General features: G+C 47.4%; 1 long non-coding RNA gene across 1 annotated transcript; it reads right to left on the bottom strand.

Annotated features, from left to right (window-relative positions):
* Positions 1-3,560: 3,560 nt before the first annotated feature.
* Positions 3,561-11,880, bottom strand: LOC134943406 (uncharacterized). Its single transcript, XR_010181518.1, has 2 exons — positions 11,560-11,880; positions 3,561-4,153 (listed from the first exon to the last, which is right to left on the bottom strand). It is a non-coding gene; the product is annotated as an uncharacterized LOC134943406 (long non-coding RNA).
* Between the last annotated feature and the right edge of the window lie 6,861 nt (positions 11,881-18,741).

Below are 18,741 nucleotides of genomic sequence, written 5' to 3'. Positions count from 1 at the left end.
GTGCCGACACAGAGGTAGCCACAGCCGTGAACTACCGCACTGCACTGTGTCTGCTGCTAATATAGACTGGTTGATAAAGAGATAGTATACTACTAATATTATATATACTGGTGGTCAGGTCACTGGTCACTAGTCACACTGGCAGTGGCACTCCTGCAGCAAAAGTGTGCACTGTTTAATTTTAATATAATATTATGTACTCCTGGCTCCTGCTATAACCTATAACTGGCACTGCAGTAGTGCTCCCCAGTCTCCCCCACAATTATAAGCTGTGTGAGCTGAGCAGTCAGACAGATATATAATATATATAGATGATGCAGCACACTGGCCTGAGCCTGAGCAGTGCACACAGATATGGTATGTGACTGACTGAGTCACTGTGTGACTGTATCGCTTTTTTCAGGCAGAGAACGGATATATTAAATAAACTGCACTGTGTGTCTGGTGGTCACTCACTATATAATATATTATGTACTCCTGGCTCCTGCTATAACCTATAACTGGCACTGCAGTAGTGCTCCCCAGTCTCCCCCACAATTATAAGCTGTGTGAGCTGAGCAGTCAGACAGATATATATAATATTATATATAGATAATAGATGATGCAGCACACTGGCCTGAGCCTGAGCAGTGCACACAGATATGGTATGTGACTGAGTCACTGTGTGCTGTGTATCGCTTTTTTCAGGCAGAGAACGGATTATAAATAAAACTGGTGGTCACTATCAGCAAAACTCTGCACTGTACTGAGTACTCCTAATGCTCCCCAAAATTAGTAAATCAAGTGTCTCTCTAATCTATTCTAAACGGAGAGGACGCCAGCCACGTCCTCTCCCTATCAATCTCAATGCACGTGTGAAAATGGCGGCGACGCGCGGCTCCTTATATAGAATCCGAGTCTCGCGATAGAATCCGAGCCTCGCGAGAATCCGACAGCGTCATGATGACGTTCGGGCGCGCTCGGGTTAACCGAGCAAGGCGGGAAGATCCGAGTCGCTCGGACCCGTGAAAAAAAACATGAAGTTCTGGCGGGTTCGGATTCAGAGAAACCGAACCCGCTCATCTCTACTCGTAACTAGTATGTATGTATAAAGAAAGAAAAAAAAACCACGGTTAGGTGGTATATACAATTATGGACGGGCTGCCGAGTGCCGACACAGAGGTAGCCACAGCCGTGAACTACCGCACTGTACTGTGTCTGCTGCTAATATAGACTGGTTGATAAAGAGATAGTATACTCGTAACTAGTATGTATGTATAAAGAAAGAAAAAAAAACCACGGTTAGGTGGTATATACAATTATGGACGGGCTGCCGAGTGCCGACACAGAGGTAGCCACAGCCGTGAACTACCGCACTGTACTGTGTCTGCTGCTAATATAGACTGGTTGATAAAGAGATAGTATACTCGTAACTAGTATGTATGTATAAAGAAAGAAAAAAAAACCACGGTTAGGTGGTATATACAATTATGGACGGGCTGCCGAGTGCCGACACAGAGGTAGCCACAGCCGTGAACTACCGCACTGTACTGTGTCTGCTGCTAATATATAGACTGGTTGATAAAGAGATAGTATACTCGTAACTAGTATGTATGTATAAAGAAAGAAAAAAAAACCACGGTTAGGTGGTATATACAATTATGGACGGGCTGCCGAGTGCCGACACAGAGGTAGCCACAGCCGTGAACTACCGCACTGTACTGTGTCTGCTGCTAATATAGACTGGTTGATAAAGAGATAGTATACTCGTAACTAGTATGTATGTATAAAGAAAGAAAAAAAAAACCACGGTTAGGTGGTATATACAATTATGGACGGGCTGCCGAGTGCCAACACAGAGGTAGCCACAGCCGTGAACTACCGCACTGTACTGTGTCTGCTGCTAATATAGACTGGTTGATAAAGAGATAGTATACTCGTAACTAGTATGACTATAAAGAAAGAAAAAAAAACCACGGTTAGGTGGTATATACAATTATGGACGGGCTGCCGAGTGCCGACACAGAGGTAGCCACAGCCGTGAACTACCGCACTGTACTGTGTCTGCTGCTAATATATAGACTGGTTGATAAAGAGATAGTATACTCGTAACTAGTATGTATGTATAAAGAAAGAAAAAAAAACCACGGTTAGGTGGTATATACAATTATGGACGGGCTGCCGAGTGCCGACACAGAGGTAGCCACAGCCGTGAACTACCGCACTGTACTGTGTCTGCTGCTAATATAGACTGGTTGATAAAGAGATAGTATACTACTAATATTATATATACTGGTGGTCAGGTCACTGGTCACTAGTCACACTGGCAGTGGCACTCCTGCAGCAAAAGTGTGCACTGTTTAATTTTAATATAATATTATGTACTCCTGGCTCCTGCTATAACCTATAACTGGCACTGCAGTAGTGCTCCCCAGTCTCCCCCACAATTATAAGCTGTGTGAGCTGAGCAGTCAGACAGATATATAATATATATAGATGATGCAGCACACTGGCCTGAGCCTGAGCAGTGCACACAGATATGGTATGTGACTGACTGAGTCACTGTGTGTATCGCTTTTTTCAGGCAGAGAACGGATATATTAAATAAACTGCACTGTGTGTCTGGTGGTCACTCACTATATAATATATTATGTACTCCTGGCTCCTGCTATAACCTATAACTGGCACTGCAGTAGTGCTCCCCAGTCTCCCCCACAATTATAAGCTGTGTGAGCTGAGCAGTCAGACAGATATATATAATATTATATATAGATAATAGATGATGCAGCACACTGGCCTGAGCCTGAGCAGTGCACACAGATATGGTATGTGACTGAGTCACTGTGTGCTGTGTATCGCTTTTTTCAGGCAGAGAACGGATTATAAAGTAAACTGCACTGTCCTCACTAGTAAACTCTCTCCACTCAGTCTCTACACTTCTACAGTAACAGTACTCCTCCTAGTCAGCTCCAGTAAATCTCTCTCAGTCTCTTATAATCTAAATGGAGAGGACGCCAGCCACGTCCTCTCCCTATCAATCTCAATGCACGTGTGAAAATGGCGGCGACGCGCGGCTCCTTATATAGAATCCGAGTCTCGCGATAGAATCCGAGCCTCGCGAGAATCCGACAGCGTCATGATGACGTTCGGGCGCGCTCGGGTTAACCGAGCAAGGCGGGAAGATCCGAGTCGCTCGGACCCGTGAAAAAAAACATGAAGTTCTGGCGGGTTCGGATTCAGAGAAACCGAACCCGCTCATCTCTAATGCGCAGTAGAGACCTGATCGCTGCGCTGCGAAAAACAGCAGCGAGCGATCAACTTGGAATGATTACCCTTTATTAGCAACGAAAGCAGTAGAGTTAGGATTCAAGACCAGCGGTGATAGGGTTCACACTAAAAGTAGCTGTACCAGAACAGGAGGAATAATGGATTGCTTTACTAGATTTCAGTCTGGCTGCTGCCACAAATTGCAAAGGGTTAAATCCTTAATTTCCCTTTGGCATTCACAAATATTGATGAACAGGACCCCTACTGCTTTATAACAGATACACCAATGAAATAAAAGACCTTTGGCGAATGCAATGATTGAAATCGTCCTTTCATAATTTATTGTGTGTGTGCTTCCAAACTGCACCAATACATGCAAATGTTTACTACACTAAATATCATGAAATGTTCTAGAGTTCCCTTGCAAGTGGCCAAACGCTATCATTCTTCCTCTCTCTTGGTTATCTGCAGCAGAGGTAGGGTAGGAAATGTGTGTTCCAGGTGAATTGTGTCCACCTCCTGCATTCATCTTCCAACTTGCTCGTTCCCTCCCTTGGCACCGAGACAATTCAGCAGTTGTCGGAGATCTTCTGTCATTGTAAAACTTCTATCATGTGTAACAATTGGCAGCAGAGGAGGCCACTGGGATTTGCCTATATCCTTCCAGTGTTATTGCATTTCTTTGGCATTCACAAAACAATATGTGTGTAGTAGTTGCTTTGATTCTGCTGCCAGCAGTGGATATGAAAACAATGACTTACACTTAAAAGCACAGCGTCCCGTTGATGGCAAGCAACCTACCTCTGTAACATTGTATGAAATCCCACAGCTAAAATCTAGGCCAGCAATCCTTAGTGGCCTATTCTGCTTTTCCCGTCATCTTTAGCATGCAATGGGATTTTAAGCCCTAAAGTATAATTACAGATTAAATGTTTTTTCATTGTAAATCAGATAACATCTAGTTCAGTTAGTTTAGAAAATAAATATTCTTTTAGTTGTTGTTCCAAGTTCTAATCCATCTTTATAGAGGAAGAAAAGAGTTAGAACAAAAGGACAAGCTGGTCCTCATTCTGTGTCAAATTCCATTTGGCCATATAATTGGCGAGTAGCAGGTTTATGAGAAAGGGTAGTAGATAGGGCGAATCGCCTTCCAATACCGGCAATAGCAAGAGACTTAAGTGCAGTTAAACCATTCTTGGAGTAGACTATACACAATCTTAAAAAATAAGATTTTACTTACCGATAAATCTATTTCTCGTAGTCCGTAGTGGATGCTGGGACTCCGTAAGGACCATGGGGAATAGCGGCTCCGCAGGAGACAGGGCACAAAATAAAAGCTTGAGATATCAGGTGGTGTGCACTGGCTCCTCCCCCTATGACCCTCCTCCAAGCCAGTTAGGATACTGTGCCCGGACGAGCGTACATAATAAGGAAGGATATTGAATCCCGGGTAAGACTCATACCAGCCACACCAATCACACCGTACAACTCGTGATCTGAACCCAGTTAACAGTATGATAAATTTAAAGGAGCCTCTGAAAAGATGGCTCAACAATAATAACCCGAATTTTTTGTAACAATAACTATATACAAGTATTGCAGACAATCCGCACTAGGGATGGGCGCCCAGCATCCACTACGGACTACGAGAAATAGATTTATCGGTAAGTAAAATCTTATTTTCTCTAACGTCCTAAGTGGATGCTGGGACTCCGTAAGGACCATGGGGATTATACCAAAGCTCCCAAACGGGCGGGAGAGTGCGGATGACTCTGCAGCACCGAATGAGAGAACTCCAGGTCCTCCTCAGCCAGGGTATCAAATTTGTAGAATTTAGCAAACGTGTTTGCCCCTGACCAAGTAGCTGCTCGGCAAAGTTGTAAAGCCGAGACCCCTCGGGCAGCCGCCCAAGATGAGCCCACTTTCCTTGTGGAATGGGCTTTTACTGATTTTGGCTGTGGCAATCCTGCCACGGAATGTGCAAGCTGAATTGTACTACAAATCCAACGAGCAATCGTCTGCTTTGAAGCAGGAGCACCCAGCTTGTTGGGTGCATACAGGATAAACAGCGAGTCAGTTTTCCTGACTCCAGCCGTCCTGGAAACATACATTTTCAAGGCCCTGACAACGTCCAGCAACTTAGAGTCCTCTAAGTCCCTAGTAGCCGCAGGTACCACAATAGGTTGGTTCATGTGAAATGCAGAAACCACCTTAGGTAGAAATTGAGGACGAGTCCTCAATTCCGCCCTGTCAGAATGAAAATTTAGGTAAGGGCTTTTACATGATAAAGCCGCCAATTCTGACACACGCCTAGCTGAAGCCAAGGCCAACAGCATCGACACCTTCCACGTGAGATATTTTAGATCTACCGTAGACAATGGTTCAAACCAGTGTGATTTTAGAAATCTCAACACAACATTGAGATCCCAAGGTGCCACTGGAGGCACAAAAGGAGGCTGTATGTGCAGCACCCCTTTCACAAATGTCTGAACTTCAGGTACTGAAGCCAGTTCTTTCTGGAAGAATATCGACAGGGCCGAAATTTGAACCTTAATGGACCCTAATTTTAGGCCCATAGACAGTCCTGTTTGCAGGAAATGCAAGAAACGACCCAGTTGAAATTCCTGTGTAGGGGCCTTCTTGGCCTCACACCACGCAACATATTTACGCCAAATGCGGTGATAATGTTTTGCGGTTACTTCCTTTCTGGCTTTTACCAGAGTAGGGATGACTTCTTCTGGAATGCCCTTGTCCTTCAGGATCCGGCGTTCAACCGCCATGCCGTCAAACGCAGCCGCGGTAAGTCTTGGAACAGACAAGGCCCCTGCAGTAGCCGGTCCTGTCTTAGAGGTAGAGGCCACGGTTCGTCCGTGAGCATCTCTTGAAGTTCCGGGTACCAAGACCTTCTTGGCCAATCCGGAACCACGAGTATAGTTCTTACTCCTCTCCTTCTTATGATTCTCAATACTTTCGGTATGAGGGGCAGAGGAGGGAATACATACACTGACTGGTACACCCACGGCGTTACCAGAGCGTCCACTGCTATTGCCTGAGGGTCCCTTGACCTGGCGCAATATCTGTCCAGTTTTTTGTTTAGACGTGACGCCATCATGTCCACCTTTGGTCTTTCCCAACGGTTTACAATTTGGTGGAAGACTTCTGGGTGAAGTCCCCACTCTCCCGGGTGAAGGTCGTGTCTGCTGAGGAAGTCTGCTTCCCAGTTGTCCACTCCCGGAATGAACACTGCTGACAGTGCTATCACATGATTTTCCGCCCAGCGAAGAATCCTTGCAGTTTCTGCCATTGCCCTCCTGCTTCTCGTGCCGCCCTGTCTGTTTATGTGGGCGACTGACGTGATGTTGTCCGACTGGATCAACACCGCCTGACCCTGAAGCAGAGGTTTTGCTTGAATTAAGGCATTGTAAATGGCCCTTAGTTCTAGAATGTTTATATGAAGAGATGTTTCCATGCTTGACCACAAGCCCTGGAAATTCCTTCCCTGTGTGACTGCTCCCCAGCCTCTCAGGCTGGCATCCGTGGTTACCAGGATCCAATCCTGAATGCCAAATCTGCGGCCCTCTAGTAGATGAGCCCTCTGAAGCCACCACAGGAGAGACACCCTTGTCCTTGGCGACAGGGTTATCCGTTGATGCATCTGAAGATGCGATCCGGACCATTTTCCCAGTAGATCCCACTGAAAAGTTCTTGCATGGAATCTTCCGAATGGAATCGCTTCGTAAGAAGCCACCATTTTTCCCAGGACCCTTGTGCACTGATGCACTGAGACCTGTCCTGGTTTTAGGAGGTTCCTGACTAGCTCGGATAACTCCCTGGCCTTCTCCTCCGGGAGAAACACCTTCTTCTGGACAGTGTCCAGAATCATTCCTAAGAACAGTAGACGTGTCGTTGGAATCAGCTGCGATTTTGGAATATTTAGAATCCATCCGTGCTGACTTAGCACTACCTGAGATAGTGCCACTCCGACTTCTAACTGTTCCTTGGTTCTTGCCCTTATCAGGAGATCGTCCAAGTAAGGGATAATTAAGATGCCTTTTCTTCGTAGAAGAATCATCATTTCGGCCATTACCTTGGTAAAGACCCGAGGCGCCGTGGACAATCCAAACGGCAGCGTCTGAAACTGATAATGACAGTTTTGTACTACAAACCTGAGGTACCCTTGGTGAGAAGGATATATTGGGACGTGGAGATAAGCATCCTTGATGTCCAGCGACACCATATAGTCCCCCTCTTCCAGGTTCGCTATCACCGCTCTGAGTGACTCCATCTTGAATTTGAACCTTTTTATGTAAGTGTTCAAAGATTTTAGATTTAATATTGGTCTCACCGAGCCGTCCGGCTTCGGTACCACAAATAGTGTGGAATAATACCCCTTCCCCTGTTGTAAGAGGGGTACCTTGATTATCACCTGCTGGGAGTACAGCTTGTGAATGGCTTCCAGAACTGCCTCCCTGTCGGAGGGAGACTTTGGTAAAGCAGACTTCAGGAACCGATGAGGAGGAAACGCCTCGAATTCCAGTTTGTACCCCTGTGATACTACCTGTAGAATCCAGGGATCCACTTGCGAGTGAGCCCACTGCGCGTTGAAATACTTGAGACGGGCCCCCACCGTGTCTGAGTCTGCTTGTAAAGCCCCAGCGTCATGCTGAAGACTTGGCAGAAGCAGGGGAGGGCTTCTGCTCCTGGGAAGCGGCTGCATGGTGCTGCCTTTTTCCTCTTCCTCTGCCCTTGGGCAGAAAAGAGTGACCTTTTGTTCGCTTGTACTTATGGGAACGAAAGGACTGAGTTTGAAAAGACTGTGTCTTTTTCTGTTGATGTGAAGTAACCTGGGGTAAAAAGGTGGATTTTCCAGCCGTTGCCGTGGCCACCAGGTCTGTTAGACCAGCCCCAAATAACTCCTCCCCCTTATACGGCAATACTTCCATGTGCCGTTTGGAATCTGCGTCCCCTGACCACTGTCTGGTCCATAATGCTCTTCTGGCAGAGATGGACATTGCGCTTACTCTTGATGCCAGGGTACAAATATCCCTCTGCGCATCACGCATATATAGCAATGCATCCATTAAATGTTCTATAGTTAACAGAATATTGTCCCTATCCAGGGTATCAATATTCTCAGTCAGGGAATCCGCCCATGCGACTCCAGCACTGCACATCCAGGCTGATGCGATTGCTGGTCGCAGTATAACACCAGTATGTGTGTATATACTTTTCAGGATATTTTCCAGCCTCCTATCAGCTGGTTCTTTGAGGGTGGCCGTATCAGGGGACGGTAACGCTACTTGTTTAGATAAACGTGTGAGCGCCTTATCTACCCTAGGGGGTGTTTCCCACCGTGCCCTAACCTCTGGCGGGAAAGGGTATAGTGCTAATAACTTATTAGAAATTAGCTGTTTTTTATCGGGGGAAACCCACGCTTTATCACACACCTCATTTATTTCCTCAGACTCAGGAAAAACTATTGGCAGTTTTTTCACACCCCACATAATACCCGCCTTTGAGGTATTTGTAGTGTCAGAGAGGTTCAATGCCTCTTTCATTGCCGTGATCATGTAACGTGTGGCCCTACTGGACATTACGTTTGTCTCGTCACCGTCGACACTAGATTCAGTATCTGTATCTGGATCCGCCGGCTTTCTCATGTCGTCAACAGTTTTTTGTAAATTGCTGACATTATCACTTAATTGCTTAAACACAATCATCCAGTCAGGTGTCGACTCCCTAGGGGGTGACATCACTAACACAGGCAACTGCTCCGCCTCCACCTCATTTTCCTCCTCATACATGTCGACACACGCGTACCGACACGCAGCACACACACCGGGAATGCTCTGATAGAGGACAGGACCTCACTTAGCCCTTTGGAGAGACAGAGGGAGAGTCTGCCAGCACACACCCAGCGCTATATATATATAGGGATAACCTTATATAAGTGTTAATCCCTTATAGCTGCTGTTAATCTAGTTATTTGCTGCCAAAATGCCCCCCCTTCTCTTTTTTACCCTGAATCAGATGCAGTACTGCAGGGGAGAATCAGGGAGCCGTCCTTCCAGCGGAGCTGTGAGGGAATAATGGCGCCAGTGTGCTGAGGAGATAGGCCCCGCCCCTTCACGACGTCCTTAACTCCCGCTTTTTTGTGTAAAATGGCAGGGGAAAAAATACATCCATATAGCCCTGGAGCTATATGTGATGTATTCCTTTTGCCAGTTAAGGTATATGTGTGTTATATTGCGTCTCAGGGCGCTCCCCCCCAGCGCCCTGCACCCTCAGTGACCGGAGTGTGAAGTGTGCTGAGAGCAATGGCGCACAGCTGCGGTGCTGTGCGCTACCTTAGTCTTGAAGACCGGATGTCTTCTGCCGCCGCTTTCACCGGACCTTCGTCTCTTCTGGCTCTGTAAGGGGGACGGCGGCGCGGCTCCGGTGACCCATCCAGGCTGAACCTGTGATCGTCCCTCTGGAGCTAACGTCCAGTAGCCTAAGAAGCCCAATCCACTCTGCACTCAGGTGAGTTCGCTTCTTCTCCCCTTAGTCCCACGATGCAGTGAGCCTGTTGCCAGCAGGACTCACTGAAAATAAAAAAACCTAACTAAACTTTTATTCTAAGCAGCTCTGGAGAGCTACCTAGTTTGCACCCTTCTCGGCCGGGCACAAAAATCTAACTGGCTTGGAGGAGGGTCATAGGGGGAGGAGCCAGTGCACACCACCTGATATCTCAAGCTTTTATTTTGTGCCCTGTCTCCTGCGGAGCCGCTATTCCCCATGGTCCTTACGGAGTCCCAGCATCCACTTAGGACGTTAGAGAAAATAGCTAATGAACAAATATTTGGGCAGATGTATTAAGCCTGGAGAAGTGATAAAGCAGCAGAGGCGTCACTAGGGTTGGTGTCACCCGGTGTGGTAACTCATGGTGTCACCCCCCCATGATCCTCCTCCTGTATCACACCACACGGAACCCTTAGTAATGTACTAGTACTAGTTTTACTTGTAAATCATAATTCCTGTATATCACTGAATGCAATGGCAATAGCCCGTGTCCCCATTTTACACATTGCGGCAGGCCCGTGTCCCCATTTTGCACATTGCGGCAGGCAGGTGTCCCCATTTCACACATTGCGGCAGGCACGTGTCCCCATTTTACACATTGCGGCAGGCAGGTGTCCCCATTTCACACAGTATGGCAGGCACGTGCCCCCATTTTACACGGTTGTGTCTATGTTGCCTTCGTGCAAAGGACCTGGACGTGACAAAACGAGTGGACATGAGAGAACTTCCGCCCTTACAGCTCCTGTTTTCTTCGTTCTCCGATCGTTTGGGGTATTTTTTTTTGTCTATGCAGCAATGGACCCTCGCGGGCTCGCTTCGCTCGCCACGCATCGGGCTCGGTGTCTCGCTTCGCTCGCCACACTTTTCTATTCCAAATACATTGTGACATGGACCCAGGGGGTTATGGGAAAGGTCCACTGCACGAAGAGAATCTAGACGCTACCAGTCACATAGGTGTACTAACCTCTCCCGCTGTGTTATTTGGCTTGTCTCAGAGCTCTTTTTGTATTATCTTTGCGGATACTGGTCACTGCTCCACTGCCTGGCGCTACCCATTGCTCCCCATCTTCATTCTCTCTGCCATCAGCATCATCACTGCCGTGGCAGCTGATTCCTCCGCTCTCCGTAGAGCTTAGTCACCACTGCGCTCCCCCTGTCAGCTGCCTAACAGGAAGTGCGCATGCGCAGCTGACAGGGGGAGCAGACCAAGCTCTACGGAGAGGGTTGGTTCTATATCGGAGGGGCTGAAGGGACCTTGTGACGTATTGAGGGGAGGAGCTACGTCACCAGGGGGAGGAGCTACGGGCAAACAGGGTACCCGAAAAGTACCCTCGCGGGCTCGCTTCGCTCGCCACGCTTCGGGCACGGTGGCTCGCTTCGCTCACCACCTAATTACTAAAGGTAATAGTTGGTGGCGTGGATAGTAGAGGAACTATCCCGCTGGCCTAGCTCCTCCCCCTTGCATCGTAACTCCTCCCCCTTACGGAAAAGGTCCATTAGCCCACTTGATTCTAGCATCTACCCTACGGAGAGCGTAGGAATAAGTGGCTGCGGCGGTGATGATGCGGATAGCAGAGAGGATAATGAAGACAGGGAACGTGGGGGAGCAACGGGTAGCGCCAGGCAGCGGAGCGGTGACCAGTAGCCGCAAAGATAATACAAAAATAGCGCTGAGAAAAGCAAAATATCATGGTGGGGGAGGTTAGTACATCCCACCCTCAGACTGTACAGGAGGAGCTTATATCAACTTACTTAGCACTGCAGACTCAGCTCCACACGAAAATACAGGCCAGCCCTGCCCCTGCTTCAAGTTGTGAGCTGCGCCACAGGAGGACACAGCTACACGCATCCACCCAGTGTCAGCTCCTGCAGAGTCCCCGGCCGCTCCTCCCAGCCTCCCTCTACAGCCGCTACAGTGCAGAGAGAGAGACTCGCGAGATGATGATGTCATCATCTCACGAGTCTGTTTTCCGTCCATAGCTCCGCAGCGGCGGCGGCTATGACGGAGACACTGCCACTGCCGGACCCCAGTAGCAGTGACAATACGGTTGGTTCTATATCGGAGGGGCTGAAGGGACCTTGTGATGTATTGAGGGGAGGAGCTACGTCACCAGGGGGAGGAGCTACGGGCGAACAGGGTACCCGAAAAGTACCCTCGCGGGCTCGCTTCGCTCGCCACGCTTCGGGCACGGTGGCTCGCTCCGCTCCGCTTCGCTCACCACCTAATTACTAAAGGTAAAAGTTGGTGGCGTGGATAGTAGAGGAACTATCCCACTGGCCTAGCTCCTCCCCCTTGCGTCGTAACTCCTCCCCCTTACGGAAAAGGTCCCTTAGCCCACTTGATTCTAGCATCTACCGTGACAATACCCCGGGCGGTGGCGCACACGAAACGCGCTGTCCGTGGCATTGTCCGCGTCGCAAGGGGTATCTTTTTGTTCATTTTAAACATAGCGGCCGTGACTGCAGTCCGCTATAGGAGGAGGGGGTGCGTACGTGAGTGCCTGTATTTGGTGTCACCCTATTGAAGGGTGACACCGGGATGCGGGCCGCACCCCCCGCACCCCCTAAGTGACGCCACTGTAAAGCAGTAATAATTGCAAGGTGATATCGCACCAGCCAATCAGCTCCAATATGTAAAATGACAGTTATGAGCTGATTGGCTGGTGCGTTATCACCTTCCACTTATCACTGCTTTATCACTGTTTTAGGCTTAATTCATCTGCCCCAGGATTTTTGTAAGGGATAAAAATTAACTGCGTCTTTTCTTTGTGCTGTCAAATTGCCGCTTTAAAAATATGGGCACACTTGCACAAAGTCCCGCACCTCTGTTAGCTTGCATGCTATTACATTTAGCCCAAAATTTCTGTATAGCAATAGACGTTTCATGGCATTATCCCCAGTGATATGCCATATAAGGCCCAACTACAAGTTGTTTTTTTAACACATCACAAATTGATTTTTTACATTATTATTATTATATTTTATTAAATCAAAAGCTTTTCACGAAAGAGTGCAACTGGTTTTAACTGAATTCTACACAATCATTACATATATTCAAATCTGTAACCGTAACAACTTTCCTGACAGTGCTCTTCTGCCTTGTGCCAGCGGCCCCTCCCCCTCAGCATGACATTGTGACATCATTTTTTGGGGGGGCAGGACAACACAGGGTAGAAAATGACTGTGCTCCATCACTGCTTATGCACATGCATCATCTTGTTAATAATACCTACAGAAGCAGTAGGATCAGATGTCATAACGTTGGTATTCATTAGAAAAACTTGTGTACTATAAGCAATAATGCATAATTGATTTCTGTAATTTATATTAAAGCCCCTGCAAATAATGTAGGCTTGAGTTTTGCATCACAAAACTCTTTGACGACTTGTCATACTCTTATAATTTCTGTATATAATGGCTATTAACAATTTCCATATCAGCAAGGATGGTTTGACTTCTTAGTATCTACTGGGGCAACTCCTAGAAAACAGATGCCTTAGCAGTGACCTACTATAGCTTGTACACCCTATACTGAATGAAACCACCAAGGTAAGTACTAATTTTGTCTTATGAGTGGCATGGCCGAAGATGGTAGGTGACAGTGGAGGTGCCTTGTACTACTTTTGGACCTGTCGAAAGAAATTTGGAGATAAATTTACAACGTCAAAGTTTGAACTACAATAGGACAAACTATTACATATGTCCCCATATGTAATATGCTGTGGGAAAGGAGGAAAGTATAGATATCCTTTAACTTAAAATTAGAGGCACAAATGTGCATGGATTAGTTGGTAGGAATAATTTTACCAATGCACACTGTACATTTACCTCTGTGAACGCATATAAAGCAATATAAATGCATTCCTAATCCCCAAGAATGTACGGGAGACCAGGTGTTAAAGTGTGTGTGTGGGGGGGGGGGGGGGGACAAGGTGGAACTGAGTTCTATCACCTGTAATGGTAGGGAAAATTAGTTCCACCTCCTTCACTGCCCTGCACAGTAATTCCGACAGAAAATCCCACCCCATCACCTATGTCAATAGATGAGCTGCAGCTACCTCCCCCTTCCTCAGGTCCTGGTAGCTCCATTGTCCTCCTCTATCTACAGCCCACCCCTCCTGGTACTCACACACGCTGTATCTGTCGGACAGCATTCAGCCCCCCCCCCCTCCCCCAGGTCCCAGTGGCTTCCTTTTCCGGCACGGCTTATGTGGTGTCATGCTGTCATGGCTGATGAAGTGAAGAAGAGCCATGAAGAGGAGCTGAGGGATGCCAAAAACACTAGCACTGGCTCTGCTTAATGTGTTGAGGGAGAAGGGGGGAGATGGCATGGTAAATGAGTTCCACCACCTCTCCAGGACCACCTTAAGCCCTGCGGGAGACCCAAAATATTTTGAGGAATCAGTAGAGCACCCTCTTGCATCCAGACAACTTCCACCAGTGAAATGGACAGGATGAGGTAAACTGCGTCATCATAGCCTCTCCCCCTCTACCCGATGCTGAAATTGGGGGGGGGGGGGGAGCCAGATCCAAATTCTATCAAATGATATGACAACCGCCCTTCACTGCCCCCAGACAGTTCCCACACTGGGCAGCAGCATCTACCCTCTGAGAAGTTTCCCAGATAAAGTATATTATGGGCTATATTGGGCTGTGTCCTGTCTGATTAGAAAAACATATATGTGAACTAAAACATATAAGGCAAGAGAGCACATAGGAGATAAGAGGTGTCTTTACCCTAAAGATGTCTACCTATTGTGGAGTTAGTTAAAGCGTTACTCCACAAAAAGCTGAAACCTCCAATGGCTAACATGCCACCTATATGGAAAAGGCTTGCTCAGCATAAGTGAGGACAGCATCACCTGACCATTGCAACCACTGGTGGACCCCTTGGATCAGGTAGATCACAGCAAGCCAGGTACTGTAAGCAATGTTTTGCATTTACATTTTTCTGGTCAAATTGCACCCAAAGCAGAATTCCCACTTATGGGTGTAAATAGCTTTGGAAAATGCCTGTCCAGGCATGTTAGGGGCATTAGTACTATCACTCCATTCCTTTATCATAATTAATATACTGTTGGCTTTGACAGAGTTTAATAGGCATGACTTTTTTAATTACATTGAAGGACTAAAGTGTAAAGTGGAACAGCGCACAGAAGACTTCATGTGTCTGAATGGCAGACTTGCTGCTACTTGGTACTAAAATATCCTGTGTAGACTGATGACATAAAACACATGACCGGTTCAAGTCATATCATAATGAACTTCAATAGGTAGAGATTGCACATTTTATGAGTGATCCAGATTTAGCTGCCATTCCCTGTGCCTTTTACACCTAAAACTGCTGGAAAAGTGTTTTAAAGATCACATTACACCTCTATTTACACAAATAAAACATAATTTCTACTTAGTTGGGTAATAAGACTTCACACATATATGTAAAAAATACAATTTATTATTTGCACCTGCTTCACATTTCAGATGCTCCAAACTACTGTATTTGGGTACTTATTAGCTGACTATTAAGCCATTAACTGTACTGTGTTTACATTGTGTACTGTGAGTTTTAGCTTTTTCAGAACTCACAGTGAAGCCACGCCCACACGCATATTCCAGCCACATCTGACCCAGGTACATGAAGGTAAGGGGGCTGCAGTCAAAAACTTGCAAATGCAACTGACTCTGAATACAGTATGTTGCACAAATGAGACTATTCTTTTTGGATGCATTTTACCAGTCTTTCTCTAATGTCCTAGTCGATGCTGGGAACTCAGAAAGGACCATGGGGAATAGCGGCTCCGCAGGAGACTGGGCACAACTAAAAGAAAGCTTTTAGACTACCTGGTGTGCACTGGCTCCTCCCACTATGACCCTCCTCCAAGCCTCAGTTAGATTTCTGTGCCCGGCCGAGCTGGATGCACACTAGGGGCTCTTCTGAGCTCCTAGAAAGAAATTTTATTTTAGGTTTTTTATTTTACAGTGAGACCTGCTGGCAACAGGCTCACTGCATCGAGGGACTAAATGGAGAAGAAGCGAACCTACCTGCTTGCAGCTAGCTTGGGCTTCTTAGGCTACTGGACACCATTAGCTCCAGAGGGATCGACCGCATGGAACTGGCCTTGGTGTTCGTTCCCGGAGCCGCGCCGCCGTCCCCCTTACAGAGCCAGAAGCAAGAAGAGGTCCGGAAAATCGGCGGCAGAAGACATCAGTCTTCACCAAGGTAGCGCACAGCACTGCAGCTGTGCGCCATTGCTCCTCATGCACACTTCACACTCCGGTCACTGAGGGTGCAGGGCGCTGGGGGGGGGGCGCCCTGAGCAGCAATAAAAACACCTTGGCTGGCAAATATATCACAATATATAGCCCCAGAGGCTATATATGTGATAAATACCCCTGCCAGAATCCATAAAAAAGCGGGAGAAAAGTCCGCGAAAAAGGGGCGGAGCTATCTCCCTCAGCACACTGGCGCCATTTTCTCTTCACAGTGCAGCTGGAAGACAGCTCCCCAGGCTCTCCCCTGTAGTTTGCAGGCTCAAAGGGTTAAAAAGAGAGGGGGGGCACTAAATTTAGGCGCAATATTGTATATACAAGCAGCTATTGGGAAAAATTCACTCAATATAGTGTTAATCCCTAAATTATATAGCGCTCTGGTGTGTGCTGGCATACTCTCTCTCTGTCTCCCCAAAGGGCTGTGTGGGGTCCTGTCCTCAGTCAGAGCATTCCCTGTGTGTGTGCGGTGTGTCGGTATGGCTGTGTCGACACGTTTGATGAGGAGGCTTATGTGATGGCAGAGCAGATGCCGATAAATGTGATGTCGCCCCCTGTGGGGCCGACACCAGAGTGGATGGATAGGTGGAAGGTATAAACCGACAGTGTCAACTCCTTACATAAAAGGCTGGATGACGTAACAGCTATGGGACAGCCGGCTTCTCAGCCCGCGCCTGCCCAGGCATCTCAAAGGCCATCAGGGGCTCAAAAACGCCTGCTCCCTCAGATGGCAGACACAGATGTCGACACGGAGTCTGACTCCAGTGTCGACGAGGTTGAGACATATACACAATCCACTAGGAACATCCGTTACATGATCCCGGCAATAAAAAATGTGTTACACATTTCTGACATTAACCCAAGTACCACTAAAAAAGGGTTTTATGTTTGGGGAGAAAAAGCAGGCAGTGTTTTATTCCCCCATCAAATGAGTGAATGAAGTGTGAAAAAGCGTGGGATCCCCCGATAAGAAACTGGTAATTTCTGAAAAATTACTGATGGCGTACCCTTTCCCGCCAGAGGATAAGTTACGCTGGGAGATATCCCCTAGGGTGGATAAGGCGCTCACACGTTTGTCAAAAAAGATGGCACTGCCGTCTTAGGATACAGCCACTTTGAAGGTACCTGCTGATAAAAAGCAGGAGGCTATCCTGAAGTCTGTATTTACACACTCAGGTACTAGACTGAGACCTGCAGATAGTGCTGCTGCAGCGTGGTCTGTAACCCTGTCAAACAGGGATACTATTTTGCGAACATAAGACGTCGTCTTATATATGAGGGATGCACAGAGGGATATTTTGTCGGCTGGCATCCAGAATTAATGCAATGTCCATTCTGTCAGGAGGGTATTAGAGACCCGACACTGGACAGGTGATGCTGACTTTAAAAGGCACATAGAGCCTTATAAGGATGAGGAATTGTATGGGGATGGTCTCTGGGACTTCGTATCCACAGCAACAGCTGGGAAGAAATTTTTTTTACCTCAGGTTTCCTCACAGCCTAAGAAAGCACTGTATTATCAGGTACAGTTTTTCGGTTTCAGAAAAGCAAGCGGGTAAAAGGCGCTTCCTTTCTGCACAGAGACGAGGGAAGAGGGAAAAAGCTGCACCAGTCAGCCAGTTCCCAGAATCAAATTTCTTCCCCCGCTTCCTCTGAGTCCACCGCATGACGCGGGGGCTCCACAGGCGTAGCCAGGTACGGTGGGGGGCCGCCTCAAAAATTTCAGCGATCAGTGGGCTCGCTCACAGGTGGATCCCTGGATCCTTCACGTAGTATCTCAGGGGTACAAGCTGGAATTCGAGGCGTCTCCCCCCCGCCGTTTCCTCAAATCTGCCTTGCCGACAACTCCCTCAGGCAGGGAGGCTGTGCTAGAGGCAATTCACAAGCTGTATTTCCAGCAGGTGATAGTCAAGGTGCCCCTACTTCAACAAGGACGGGGTTACTATTCCACACTGTTTGTGGTACCGAAACAGGACGGTTCGGTGAGACCCATTTTAAATTTGAAATCTTTGAACACATACATAAAAAAATTCAAGTTCAAGATGGAATCGCTCGGGGCGGTTATTGCAAGCCTGGAGGAGGGGGATTACATGGTATCCCTGGACATCAAGGAGGCTTACCTACATGTCCCCATTTACCATCCTCACCAGGAGTACCTCAGATTTGTGGTACAGGATTGCCATTACCAATTCCAAACACTGCCGTTTGGACTGTCCACGGCACCGAGGGTCTTTACCAAGGTAATGGCAGAAATGATGATACTCCTTCGAAAAAGGGAGTTTTAATTATCCCGTACTTGGACGATCTCCTTATAAAGGCGAGGTCCAAGGAGCAGTTGTTGGTCGGAGAAGCACTATCTCAGGAAGTGCTACAACAGCACGGATGGATTCTATACATTCCAAAGTCACAGCTGCTTCCTACCACACGCCTACTGTTCCTGGGGATGGTTCTGGACACAGAACAGAAAAAAGTGTTTCTCCCGCAGGAGAAAGCCAAGGAGCTGTCATCTCTAGTCAGAGACCTCCTGAAACCAAAACAGGTATCGGTGCATCACTGCACACGAGTCCTGGGAAAAATGGTAGCTTCTTACGAAGCAAAATTCCATTCGGCAGGTTCCATGCAAGAACCTTTCAGTGGGACCTATTGGACAAGTGGTCGGGATCGCAT

Source organism: Pseudophryne corroboree, chromosome 7, assembly GCF_028390025.1.
Source record: "Pseudophryne corroboree isolate aPseCor3 chromosome 7, aPseCor3.hap2, whole genome shotgun sequence".
Classification (NCBI taxonomy): Eukaryota; Metazoa; Chordata; class Amphibia; order Anura; family Myobatrachidae; genus Pseudophryne; species Pseudophryne corroboree.
This window is presented reverse-complemented; position numbering and strand designations above follow the sequence as displayed.